Source organism: Eurosta solidaginis, chromosome 2, assembly GCF_040869045.1.
Source record: "Eurosta solidaginis isolate ZX-2024a chromosome 2, ASM4086904v1, whole genome shotgun sequence".
Classification (NCBI taxonomy): Eukaryota; Metazoa; Arthropoda; class Insecta; order Diptera; family Tephritidae; genus Eurosta; species Eurosta solidaginis.
The window spans coordinates 14,310,028-14,323,145 of record NC_090320.1 but is presented as its reverse complement, the minus strand read 5'-3'; the positions used below and the strand labels follow the sequence as shown (position 1 = coordinate 14,323,145).

The 13,118-nt window shown below is 33.2% G+C and overlaps 1 long non-coding RNA gene across 1 annotated transcript in view; it reads right to left on the bottom strand.

Moving 5' to 3' along the window:
• Positions 1-389: 389 nt before the first annotated feature.
• The window catches only part of LOC137239337 (uncharacterized), a 222,814-nt gene continuing 210,085 nt past the window's right edge, over positions 390-13,118 (bottom strand). The window contains exon 3 of the long non-coding RNA XR_010949331.1: positions 390-514. This is a non-coding gene — a long non-coding RNA (uncharacterized lncRNA). The remainder of the gene's footprint in view (positions 515-13,118) is intronic.

Below are 13,118 nucleotides of genomic sequence, written 5' to 3'. Positions count from 1 at the left end.
TAAAAAAAAAAGTAGCAAAATGATAATAATTCATAAATTATATCGAATTTTTATCATCATGCAACAACAAGAAATGCTTTGAAGAAACTATGAATTAAATTACCTTCCCCCTAGATCTTTTTTTCCCTACCACATCCTTCGTCAGGCCATTATGCTTACTATCATGAAATCAGTAAGATAACAAGTTGTTACAAAACAATGAAAACATAACAAAAATAAGCTAAGTAAATAATCATTACGAATGGTTATGTTTATTTATCTGCGTGAAGAGCAAGAACAACACAACGGTCAAGGGAAAATATTGTTAAGAGACAAAACCGTATTTGGTGTTTCTATGTCAGTATATACGTGTGTATGTTTGTAAAATAACTGTAATAATACTTACATTCTAGGGAAAAAAACATAGGGCATCAGACAAAAAAGCGAAGTAAAAAATATAAATGAAGTGCAAAGTCCATAAGAGCATCATTGATAACAATTCGGGGTAGCAGACGGAAGTTATGAAAGTAAAATACTGCAAAGAAAAAAATAAAGAAAAAGTGAGTTAAACAATAGGATGCGCGCTGACAAAAGCGGTCAAATGGAAATTACGCTAATAATCATCTTCCGTAAATAAACATTATTCAATTCAGACAATGATTGAAGTGGAATAATAACGATAAAAGACATAAAGAAAGATATGCGTTAAAGCGCTTGAAAAAAAAAAAAGTTTATGTGTAAACATAGTTGCTTACGGCACGGTGTTATGATTTTCGTTTCTATATAAAAGTCCGCGTCCGTGGAGTTACCCATTTTTTTTGTCTGCTCACTATACACCGTGAAAGGTAGTGAGATGGCATACTAACACTAGTAATGAATTTAAAATGACAAGTACATTTTCATAAGAGAGGATTAAAATACGAAGAGTTGTAATGGTTGAGGTGAATTATTAGAAAATCTTCTGCCTTTCTGATTTGGATGCTGCTGGTGTTAAGTTGTTCTCGTCATAAGAAAAAAGTTTAATTATTTTGCATGAAAAATTGTGTTACACGTGGAGGACACGAGGTCCACAAGTTCCACCAGTGTAAACCTACGAATATATATATTTTGGGTCCCCCCAACATTCATAAATTCTTTCCTACTGTCAAAAGGAAGTTAGAAACATCCATACTGTTCCCGATCCGAGGCCATCCCTTCTAGAAGTGTTAGACGGTGATCATTTATGGAAATGTATTAATAACTATAAAAAAAGAAAAAATAATAAAACCCTATCTATGGTATATATACATATATTCATTAAATGAAAGTGATTAAATATTTAAACCAAATATTTAAATTTAAAGCTGCTTTTGAACGAAAAAATTGGAAAAAAATTGAGAACAACGAAAATTGTAATACTATGAGTTTGAGTTAACGAACCTACGAATTTTGCGTTTATTAAGTTTATACAAAAAAAAAACAGAAGAGGTTTATTAAATAATTAAATATATGCGCGATTCTCAGTAAACTTTACAATTTGTGTCCATTGGTGTTATTAGCAGGAACATCAATAAATGACTGTACAAGTTTGATGTTATTTTGTTAGCTTTGATGTGTTTAAATAGAGCACATGCATAAACAGTCAAATATTTGAATAGAACGTCTTTTATTGTCTTTCGTTAAAACTTTTGTTTACAAATAGATTTGTGATGAAGAAATACGATTTCGAGTCATAAATTACGAATCGAATCTTGTGCATCCGTTTTGAACAATTTCGCTCGCTTTCCATTATGCTGTCATTATCACCATCTGGTGGATAATTTGACACTGCGAAAGATACAGTATGACAGAGGACGATCGCACTGACATTTTTTGTATTTACAAGTTTCGGTGTTAATGACACTTGAGTGTTTGGCCTGGCAGTAAAATAGGGAAAGCGACGATGTAAAAAAACAGGTCACGTTTACGTGGTATGTTATTACAAGAAAACAAATAAGTTTATCATACAGATTATTTAATATCCTGAAAGGTATCATTGACACAAAAAAATTAAGGTATAGAATATAAAAAAACTTTAAGTACAAGTGTCGTATTCAGCACGTAAAGTCGAAACGTCAGTTGCGTGGTATGCATTTATATGTCAGTTACGTGGCAATTTCAATTTGGCCATTTTCAATTTTATAACTTTGATTTCGAAATTATGTTAAGTAACACCCAGAATCTTGAATCGAACATAAAAGCACATAAAAGGTCTAATTTAGTCTGACAAAATAATTTATATAGGAAATAGTTAACATCAGCATTAAGTAGCCACCCTGTTCTACATATTTATGAATAACTTTTTTTTTTTTTTCATTATAGTTGTAGTAGAATGGTGAAAAATTTAGCTTTTTATTACATAATGATAACAAAAATAAATCCGGACAACTTCTATCTGAGAAAAATTTTCATTCCAAATCCGCCGGTGAAATTGTACAGTTTACAAAAATAAAATAATTCTATTTTGTATAGTATAAATTTTGAAGATTCTGTTACCATATACATACGTACATAGCGTTTCATAAATTTACACAGCGTACTTCGTTCATCCTATAGCCTGGCCAGTCGAGGGATCTCACGTCAAAAATCATGTAAGTTCAAAATTCCATATTTTCATTTTTCTATACCAAAACTAGGTACTATAGTGTGTATATGCTAAATAGAATATGCAAATTTAACACATACCATATACGTAAAAATCAGATTGGATTCTTTATAAGAAAATCTAATATTTGAGAATTTTCATTTAAATTGAATTACAATTAGAATACATAAAAATAAATACAATATACATATTAAGCTTTAATACTTAATTATATCATTTTCATAATTATATCATTTTCAAGTTACATAATTATATAATTTTCCAAGAATTAAATTCCTAAAGAAAATATTACATAAAATTTGATACTTATTGTGGGATAAGTGCCCCAGTGTAACCATGTGTATTGGCAATTACGGTAACTCGCTCCACACTTATGTATCATAAAAAAATAGTTCACCGTAGTTTTACCCACAGTACTCATTTAGCAATAGAGCCTATACATACAACTTCTCATTGATAAAAATCAAGCGACATATTTATGTACATATATAAGAATTAGCACTACTCATTGACAAAGATCAAGAGACATAATTATATACGTATAAAAAAATGTGCAAGCGCATCCCAACCACCCATTATGGTCATTATGTATACACATTGTATATATTGTTACGAATATTAGCAACACTAAGGGGTACTGTCATCTCTAAGCCGATGCTAAGCAGTGACTTGATGCACATCAATAATTCAATCATTATGTCTACACATATGTACGTACACGCAGCGGAGAATCAACGCACAAACACATGCATATATCTTATCTGAGGTGCTCACAAAAGAGGGCAATAATTTATGCAAGTATTATTCACGCGCACATGAGAAGCTATAACCGTAGTTGTGGCTGGTGATTTTGTAGCTGATAACTAACTAGTAAGTTTTGGAATGGAAAAGCCAAGAAGTATGCAACGAGGAAACCAGACAGTATAAAAGGCGACAACAGTAGAGGCGTGAGAATCAGTTTTGATTAAGCACACTATCTGTCGAGCAATAGTAGAGTTATTTATTTGAAGGTAGTCTAATAAAGGCCATTTTTACATTATTCAATATTGGAGTTATTTATTCAACAGTTTAGCGATTCGAACATTAGCAGAGAACGGAATAAGCGGAATTGCAGTAAATTCGTTACAATATATATGATTTGATTTAAATAAAGTTATATTTAATGGCATTGTGAATTTCATCAAGGTTTATTATTATGAAGTGCTAACCTAGTAAAGTAGGGTTTGAGTAACCGAACCTAACATTAGGGTGTTTTCAATACATAGTTTTTTTTTGGTGTCGGAAACACAAGGTAGGGGGGGCATACCGGAGTTTAACATCTTGTCCGGAGGAAAATCATACGTTCGTGAGTATTCATAGTATCTGATATCATACATTAGGGATGCAATAGTGGTTTTGAATTTTAGTTAGAATACCTACTAAAAGCACGTAGATTTTTGTTGTTGGCGATTTTAATCCAAGTGATGTGACAAAGACTACATCCCTTTCCGATGAGCTAGATCCGAACAAGTACGTGCTGTAGTCGCCTCTCACTTTGGATAGCATACCACCATTTTATAAGGCAACAGTGGGAGTCCGAGATGTGAGCGTGAGTGTAGTCATTATTTTGTAGCATAATGTAGGCAAAATGTACGTGGATATGAGCGAAATCGGACACCTAATCAAGGCAAGAACACAGAAGCAATGGAAAGGAAATAAAAGGTAGGGAAGGAAAAGGAAAAGAAATGAATGGCTTTATCGAAAGGCTATCAATTTGTTATCAAAAAGTTATCGATTTTTGTTGTTATTGCTATTAGAGATGGTTACATGTTTCTGAATTTCAATTTTCCATCAACTAGCTCTTCGTGAGCTGAGTATTGAACTTAAAATCTCCAATATTCATACTTTATACTGGTGTTAAGGCAGATGCCTCAATCCATTAAGCCATATAAATGCCCCGCTATACACTTTTTAAATTGTCTCTAAGGGTTGCCTTTTTTATTGCTATTCCTTTTATACACTATTTGGTACATACTATGTATACTGTATGTTATTTAATCCAAATTGTGTGGAATATTTACAGACGCGCTTTACCAGCTTGGTAACATTGCATTATAGCATTGCATTTATATCGATTTGACATCGAAAAGTTATAGACTAACTTTCTTATTTTCGATAACTCTTCGGTATGTTGTGAAAAATTAAGCCACTTTTTATCGATTTGTTATAGGCGTGATGCCAATTTGTTCAGAATTTAAATAAATTAACAAATAAAATTCTAATATTAAATCGATGGCACATCTATAATCTGTCGATAACAAACCGACAGGAAACCAATATGAAGACGATCACTCATCGATAGCAAACCGATACTTACTTACTTACTTAATTGGCGCTGACTAAGCGTGTTCTTCGCGACTTCGCTATGCATACTGACCCCAGTTGGTAACACGAAGGGCATTAAATCGGTTTCCAGCTGGTCCTTCCAGCCCCCTGCGGGCTAGGGGCCATGAATTTACCCGCGGTAGGTATGCCGATCGTAAAAGGTGATCATAGTGTCATGGCTAACCAATCAAAGAGTGAAGTTTACTCGAAAGGGAGCAGAGTGGACGCAGTTTACTGCCTGTGCGACTCTATCACTGTCATTATAAAAACTTTACCACAGGGAGCAGGACAGCCCAGTTGTGATGTGATACAATGTATCGCACGATGCTTGTATTCAGGTCCCGGCTGCTGCCCTAGGGATTCGGATGAATCGCAGGGGCAGTGGTTTTAAAAATCGTATTTTGGTTTTTCCTTTGGGTTGAGCCTTTGGTTTTCCCTTAATGCGATGAATTAACTTTCATGGAAGTTGACAATAAAGCATACTTAATGAAGCTATGCAGTCTCGTCTTCGTTTGAGTTACCTCTTCTTTCATATCCATTCAGAAAAAAATCTTGAGAGACATACAACTCATAACTTGTTGGGCTACAAATATTTGGAGATCTTCAAGAAAAAAGGTCGAAATTTTTGAAATTTTTTCACGAAGTTTTGAGTTAATTCGAAAGCGTTTTTGGGAATGCTTTCATAGCTTCAGTTACAAAATTCATAGCAGTTTTTTCTTAAAATATGGAATATAAAAAAAGAAGAAGAATTTTTTTGACGAAATTACAAAAAATTGTCCGTTGTTATAAGCCTCCTACTCATTTTTATCCTTTATTTTCTTTGTTTCCCTTTTCTTGCTTTTATTATCCTACATTCCTTCAAAACGGGATCTGACGTCACATAGCGCTCAATTGTTACTCATACGCCCAGTGGCACCAAACTCAAAGTACTAAAGAAACAATTAAAAGTAAACGTAAGTTCATTGAGATAACTACAAGTGCTTCAAAATTTCACACTTCAACAAACCACAGCACACGAACATCCGTTTTTCACATCATTTTATCACCCAAAAAGGTGCTGGTATTTGGCTTAGTCATTTGTAATGAATGGATGGCGAAAATTATATTTAATGCCAACACTATTAAATCATTGATGTCTACAGTCTTTCCGCTAAAGATTTGTCAACAGCAACGGTGTGAACATTACCGTCACATTTATTGTTGTTGCCAATATTCACTGGTATTATTCACAGTAGTTACACCTGAGTCATTGAGTCACCTCACGCCAAGCCAAACGGAGTAGGATAGCATGTAAAATTAATTGCTTTATTATCTCAATGACTCTCATTCAGTCACCTACACTTGAACTAGTTAGTGGTGTTAGTCAAAAAGTTTATATGTATATTATATGCTATAATTCTATTTTCATAAGTTTAAATTAATGCTAGTTTCTACGTGTGCGGGTGTGTGAGGTGCACAGAGTTGATTTAATGATTTTTGGGTGCTAAAATGCCGGTAATGGCTGATTACAAATTGGACAAATTACAGCGTCTAAAAATATCGTCAAAAAATATATTTTACTTGAGGCAGAAGTCACGCAAAGCCAATATGTATGCAAGTCTGTGTTGTATCTGTGGGTTTGTGTAATTAATTGCCTTTAGGCACTCAACAAAGAAATTAGCACTGACAAGCGCAAAAGGACTACACCTCACTTATTGCATTTTTGTAGATTTTCAGCAGAGATTTCATATTTTTTGGGAGTGAGTTTTTAAATAGCATTTGTGTATACATTGACTTAAAAGGGAAAGAATGAACTGCGTTGCGTTAGCGTGGGTTTAAGCAGCCATCGAACTTCAAAGAGTTATCAATTATTTATAGAAAAGTTATCGACATGTTAACAAAAAGTTATAGATTTATTATAAAAACCTTATAAGTTTATCATTGAAAGCTATAAATTTGCTATGAAAAAGTTATCGAAAGGTTATTGATTTCTTTTTGAAAAGTTATCGACCATATAGCAAAGTTATCGACATGTTATCAAAAAATTATAGATTTATTATCTAAAATTTATCAGTTTGCTAGAGAAAGATATCAAAAAGTTATCGGAAGGTTATTGCTTTCTTATCGAAAAATTAAGTTTTTTGTTAATAATTTCTCGATTTGATATCGAAACGCTGTCGATGTCATATCGGAGTGTTATGAGTTTTTTATCGGCGTATTTAAGATTTGTGATCGACGGCACATCGGTATGTTATGAAAAATTTGTCGATAAAGCTTCTACATATAAAATCGATAAGGCATTTGTAACCCGCCGATAACACAGCGATAAGAAACCAATAAGAAGCCGATATTAGTAAGCCGACAATAAAACAGTATTTTTATACGTTTCACAAAAATTAAATGGTATATTAAACTTGGTCCAAATCTTTGAAATTGTAAGCCCTTAAAGGACAAGAGATAAATCCATCAACAGTGGCGAATCGTAGTTCTTTGGGTAGCTCTTATTAGTTGATGGAACCTATCTTCCTCCGGTCCGAAATTCGGTTAATGCAGCAAAAATTCTTTGAAAGTCGATGGCTCGTACTTTATGAACAATGTGGAGAGTTGCTTAAATGTGGATAAACTTTTAGCATTTTTCAGCTAAGATAACTAATAAACTTTATCATCAAAATCAATAAAAAATGAGGCTTTTCCCAAAACAAAGTGAACACTTGTTACTTTCATCTTATAATTATTTAACCGGAATTTAAGCTTAACTTATTGCTTTTGCTGGTTCAAGACTCTGGCGGCGCCGTGGTGTAGTGGTAGCGTACTCCGCCTACCACACCGAGGGTGCTGGGTACCAGATCCGCGCAAAAGCAGCATCAAAATTTAAGAAAAAAGTTCATTTAATTACGAAATAGCATTTCTAAGCGGGATCGCCCTCGACAGTGGTTTGGAAAACACTCCGAAAAGTTTCAGCCATTAAAAATCTTCTCAGTGAAAATTTATCTGCCTTCTAGGTGCCGTTCGGAGTCGGCATAAAAAATTAAAGCCCCGTTCCGTATATCTGTAGGAAAAACTAAAAAGGGGCAAGATGCAAACTTGAAGAGAAGCTCAGCCTAAATATTTTCTGAGATAAATCGCGCCAAGTATATATTTGTTTTTATTTATTTTTTATCACGGTTCAGCCCTGCTTATTCAGTCGTTTATTTGTCAATTTAGCAATGTCTGGCTCCGTCTTAAAATGCTATGATAATTATTTATTGGTGCTAAAAAATCTGAGACCGTGTGTTAAGTGATCCTATTGCCCTACTGTGAAAAAAGATATACCCACTTAAAAATAAATATTTTATTTCATAGTTTTGATATCGGCTGACACTTCGGCCAAAAACCGCCTGAATATGCATTCAATGCGATATCTTGGAGCAAAATCTATAATTTTGTTAATCGGTCTTGGTTTAAGTATATATTTTAGTGGCGCAAACAAATCTATTTTTTTATCACTTTGCTTTCGCTTCCGTACAAAGAACCAGACTGGAGGAAAAGTGGGCATCAGACCAAACCTAAACAAAAAGCACCAGTTTTGTATAAATGGATCGAAGTGGTAACCGTAGCCTCTATGTCAAAAGTACCGTTCTTCGAATCTGCTGTGAACTGTGTTGTCGTTGAGAATTTTCAAAAAGCGGTCAATAGGGATTTTACTTTTATGCTACACTTCCACACAGACTTTGTGTAAGCAAGACCGCACCAAAATTATACATTGAACTGATCCGTTAAAGTCAAGCTCTTAGCAATGCACCTCTTAATTGAAATTTTTAACAGCTATAAGCTGTAAATCGATTTAAAAGGACTAATAAAAATCCTTCTCTACATTAAGATACCCCAAAAACTATGGTCATATTCACAACTAACGTTATGTAGGTAGGCTTTTTAAAATAATTTGCTATGGACAATATGTCAAAAAAGCCCTGACAAAATTTGAAGTATTTCGACTTTGAATACGCACCTTTATTTTTAAGTTACGGATTTCTTATAAATTCGAAAGGATATAATTTCTAAATCATATTTCTATAGATACTTCCTAAATCAAGTGCATTTTTAATTTTGATGTTTATGACAGGGTAAAATATTGAGCCCCAAAATAGTTCTAAAAATATTTGAAACAGTTTTTAAAGAAGCAAAATGTTCTAAAAAGGATGAAATCTCCGCAAAGCGACACAAGGGCAACACCGTATGTATGAACATATTTATTTCAAAAAATCTCTCTTTGACTGCCCGCCAACATGCATGCAAACCCCCATCTGCGAGATAAATTCTAAAAATTCTTACTGAAAGCTAAAAATTTGCATGAAAATTCGCGGAGTTTTCTAAAAAGTCTTAAGTGTATATTTGGATTGTTTGGTGTTATATAATAATACATATTTTTTTAAAAATATCGAAAATAATGAAGGTCGAAACAAAGCTTAGTAAAAACTGGAAAAATCTGAGAGATGATGACTTTTGTAGATGAGTGTAGATATGTATGTGTGTTTGTATGAAAAATTTTAAGGTAACTTTATCTTACTTAAAAAGTTGACTTAAATCGTCCCCCCCCCCCCCCCTCACAAATCGTGCTGGATCCGCACCTGCCCATCAATAATTATACCAAATTGATCAGGATGATGAGCTGAATTGATTTAGCCATATACGTTAGTCTGTCTGTTTGTCCGTCTGTCTTTTTGAACGCAGAGTAGTCCCTCGATTTGATATGATTCTATGAGCGGGTATATATGGGTATTTGATTAATCATTTGTCGGAAACGACCAGTAGAATTGCATACAACTCCCATACAACAGTTTTTCGGATAAACGCATTTTCGTAATTTCTTCCTCATTTTAGCAGCTAGAAGCTTGCAGTTCCACAGGATTCTCCCACATGAGACATACTTTGTTGCCAGCAAAAATCCTCAAGATCGGTCATATATATAATATATGTATATCCCATACATCTGATTTTTAAGATTATACGTTTTTGACATTTTATCAGATTTTTGTTCAGGTCCATTCATGAAAAGTATGAGGTTTTCGCCACAGCCTAGTTCTTACTTGTTTCCGTATCGGCTGTAACAAATAGGATGCCGAAGAAGTTTTTCTCAAAAAGGCTAAAATTATTTGCTTCTGGCTAAGTCCTCTCTGTTGTTGTCTGTTTATCTTCAACCATGGGCGAGCTCTGGCTAAAAATACTTGTTTTTTAGATCCCATTGAACTTCACGAGTACTCGGTGCTGAGGCAGCGCAATTGAATTGTAACATTTTATAGATGGAAATATTTGGCCATTGTCCTTATAGCCTGTCAGCCTTGACGCTTTCCGACTACCGTCTTCTTTTCCTAGGGAACAGGTATGCGCAAACTTCAGTAAATCTTCGAATATTTAATAAAAGCCTCTTTCTCTATTTAAGGCCCTGCAGAGATGGCCTAATGCCACTCACATCCAGATTGTGCGGTTCAACGAAAACCGCCTTTACTCCCGACAATAGTAAAAACATACGTATAAAGTTAAATTTACCCTACATAGCAAGAACAAGTTTACAAAGATAAAAAAGGAAAACAAGCGCACTTAAAATACAAAAAAGCTCTACAATGTTTAAGAAACAAACGAAAATTGAGATATTTAAAATAGCATGAATGTGGAAAAAAGTGTATTGCAAATTCGCCAAATTGAACCAAGAAAATTTCACTCAACGCTACTTTGTGCTGAGTTTCTACGCAAAGGAGAACAGATATTCCTTAGCACAATGCATGTGGTCTACCAAAGTAGCTGCCCTACAAAGGCGAATCGAACCACAAAAATTGCAATAGGAATTTTTGTCTTCTATTGCAAATCGAAGATGTTGCTGGCTAGAAGCTTAACTATTTCTGCTATTATTTTTTACTAAATTTTTGTTGCTATTAAACTTCCAGTAGAATACTTTGACTAACGCAAATCTACCTTGCTATTTGCATATTTTCTCTTAACTGCAAGCAGAGTATGTAAAGTACATGGGTTTGGATGTGTATAAGATGGTAAAATCAGTGAGTACATTTCACATACTTACGGATTATGTTAATTACTTTTGTTAAGCTGACAGCAAAAGCAAAAAATGTACACTTTGTTACGGGCAGAGACAAATGTACTTGCATTGGCAAATCAAATGAAACTTTATTCTAATCAAATAAAACTTTTTCAAGTCAAATTAAACTTGTCCTAATTCAAGTTAAACTTTTTTTAAATCAAATTAAACTTTTTTCTACTTAAGTTAAACTTTTTCTATTTTAAGTTACACTTATTCAAAACAAATGAAACTTTTTTTCTAGTCAAATTAAACTTGTTTCAAATTAAATGCAATTTTTTTATCTTCGATTTGAGGTAGGTAGTTTTCAAAAGCTTTCTCAGATTGAGCGTTTAGGAATCGACACCCTAGATAGGGCGATATTCCACTCAGTCGACATACGAAGCTACCAAAGTACACTTTTAATGGCACAATAGTTCAGACCCTGCATTATTTAAAAGCAGGCAAGTATTTTCATTTGAAATTAGAAAAGCTTAGTTTGATTTGAAAAAGTTTTCATTTGATTTGTAAAAAGTTTCATTTGAATTGAAAAAAGTTCATTTGACTTAATAACTCTATAGTTAGGAATTTCCATTCTAATTGCCTACAAGCTGAATTAGGTTCCAGGTTTGGCACTTTGTAGGGTAAATTTTGATTATTGTACTTTTGTCAACTTCGGATTTACGTGATTAATTTTAGAAGATTATGTTGGGTCTAGTTCCAAGCCAGTGCTGGCACTGTTTCTTAAACTAATTCAAGATCACTTCAGAATACTTTTCGAATTATTTTGAAGAATATGGTACCTACTTGAAGAATGGTTTAGGAAAATACTCATATTATCTTCTAAACTTGTTTGAAGTTATTTGTGAACTTCTCTCAGAAGTAATCCAAATTGATTACCAAGAAACTTTTGTTTTATTTCTCAGACTGTTTTTGCTCACATAGAATGAGCTTGAATCAAATTGAAAATCTCCAAAATTTCGGCTTCGCCAATTTTGAATTGATTTCAAAATAGAGCGGGAAACAATACCAAAATAGCAAGATATAATTCGAAGAGATTGCTCAAACCATTCACAAATCCAAAAATCGGTTTAAAATTATACCACAACGGCAAGAGAACAGATTCAAAAATAAATCCTAAAATTGTTTTAAAATAATTCCCAAAGCTCGGACTACATCTCCCTGAAGGTAAATCGAGCCAAGTATTTATTTTTATTTTTTTAACCATAAACACAGTCCCGAAATTTACTTAACATAATTAGAAGAAGTTTTCTATATCGATTTAAAACAAATCCCAAATGAGTCCAACATAATACTGAAAAGGTCTTTAGAATTTTAAGGAAGCAATTTCGATAAAACTTCAGAAACAAAATCGCAAATATTTAATATTTCATACAGCATCATGAAATGATCCCAAAAAACATTGAAGAAAATCGCAAAACTTAAATATAAATAGTGCTGAAAATAATCTTAAGGCAACTTTGAAATATTTTGTAACTGATCTCGATTATCTTACGAAAAAATTTTTTAAATTAATCTGCGAAACGTTCCATAAACGTAACCAAAATAGACAATAAATGGGCCTAAAACTATCGAAACTGCTTCAAAAAACGTAGAAAATAATCTTGAAGAAATCTCGAACAAACTCTGGAATCTAATTCCTAAACTTATCCGGGAACGGTACTAAAATTATTGACTTATTATTATTCTACACAACAGCGATACGAAACGATTTCGAAATGTTTGTAAAGACGTACTAAAGAAAAAGATTGGCTTCGTTTCTTTGCATACTCTGACTGCAAGAACAATGCTGAAACAACGCGCTTAGAATACTTATAAACGTAAATGTGTGCATAAAAAGGTATGCAAATACTTAAATTATATATATATATATATGTATGAAGGTAAAAATATAACGGTGAAAGTATGTATGTTTACTTTGGTGATTGGCTTTTTGTAGGAGCTTAAGTATAGCGCATAAGCATTCTATTGCAATCGAAGGATCTGAGGTATGCAAAAAAGTGCAAAGAAAAAGAGATATAAAATAAAGAATATATATATATATATATATATAGGTATAAGAACTATAAAATCCAATCGATGCAACAAAAAATCTTATTGCAA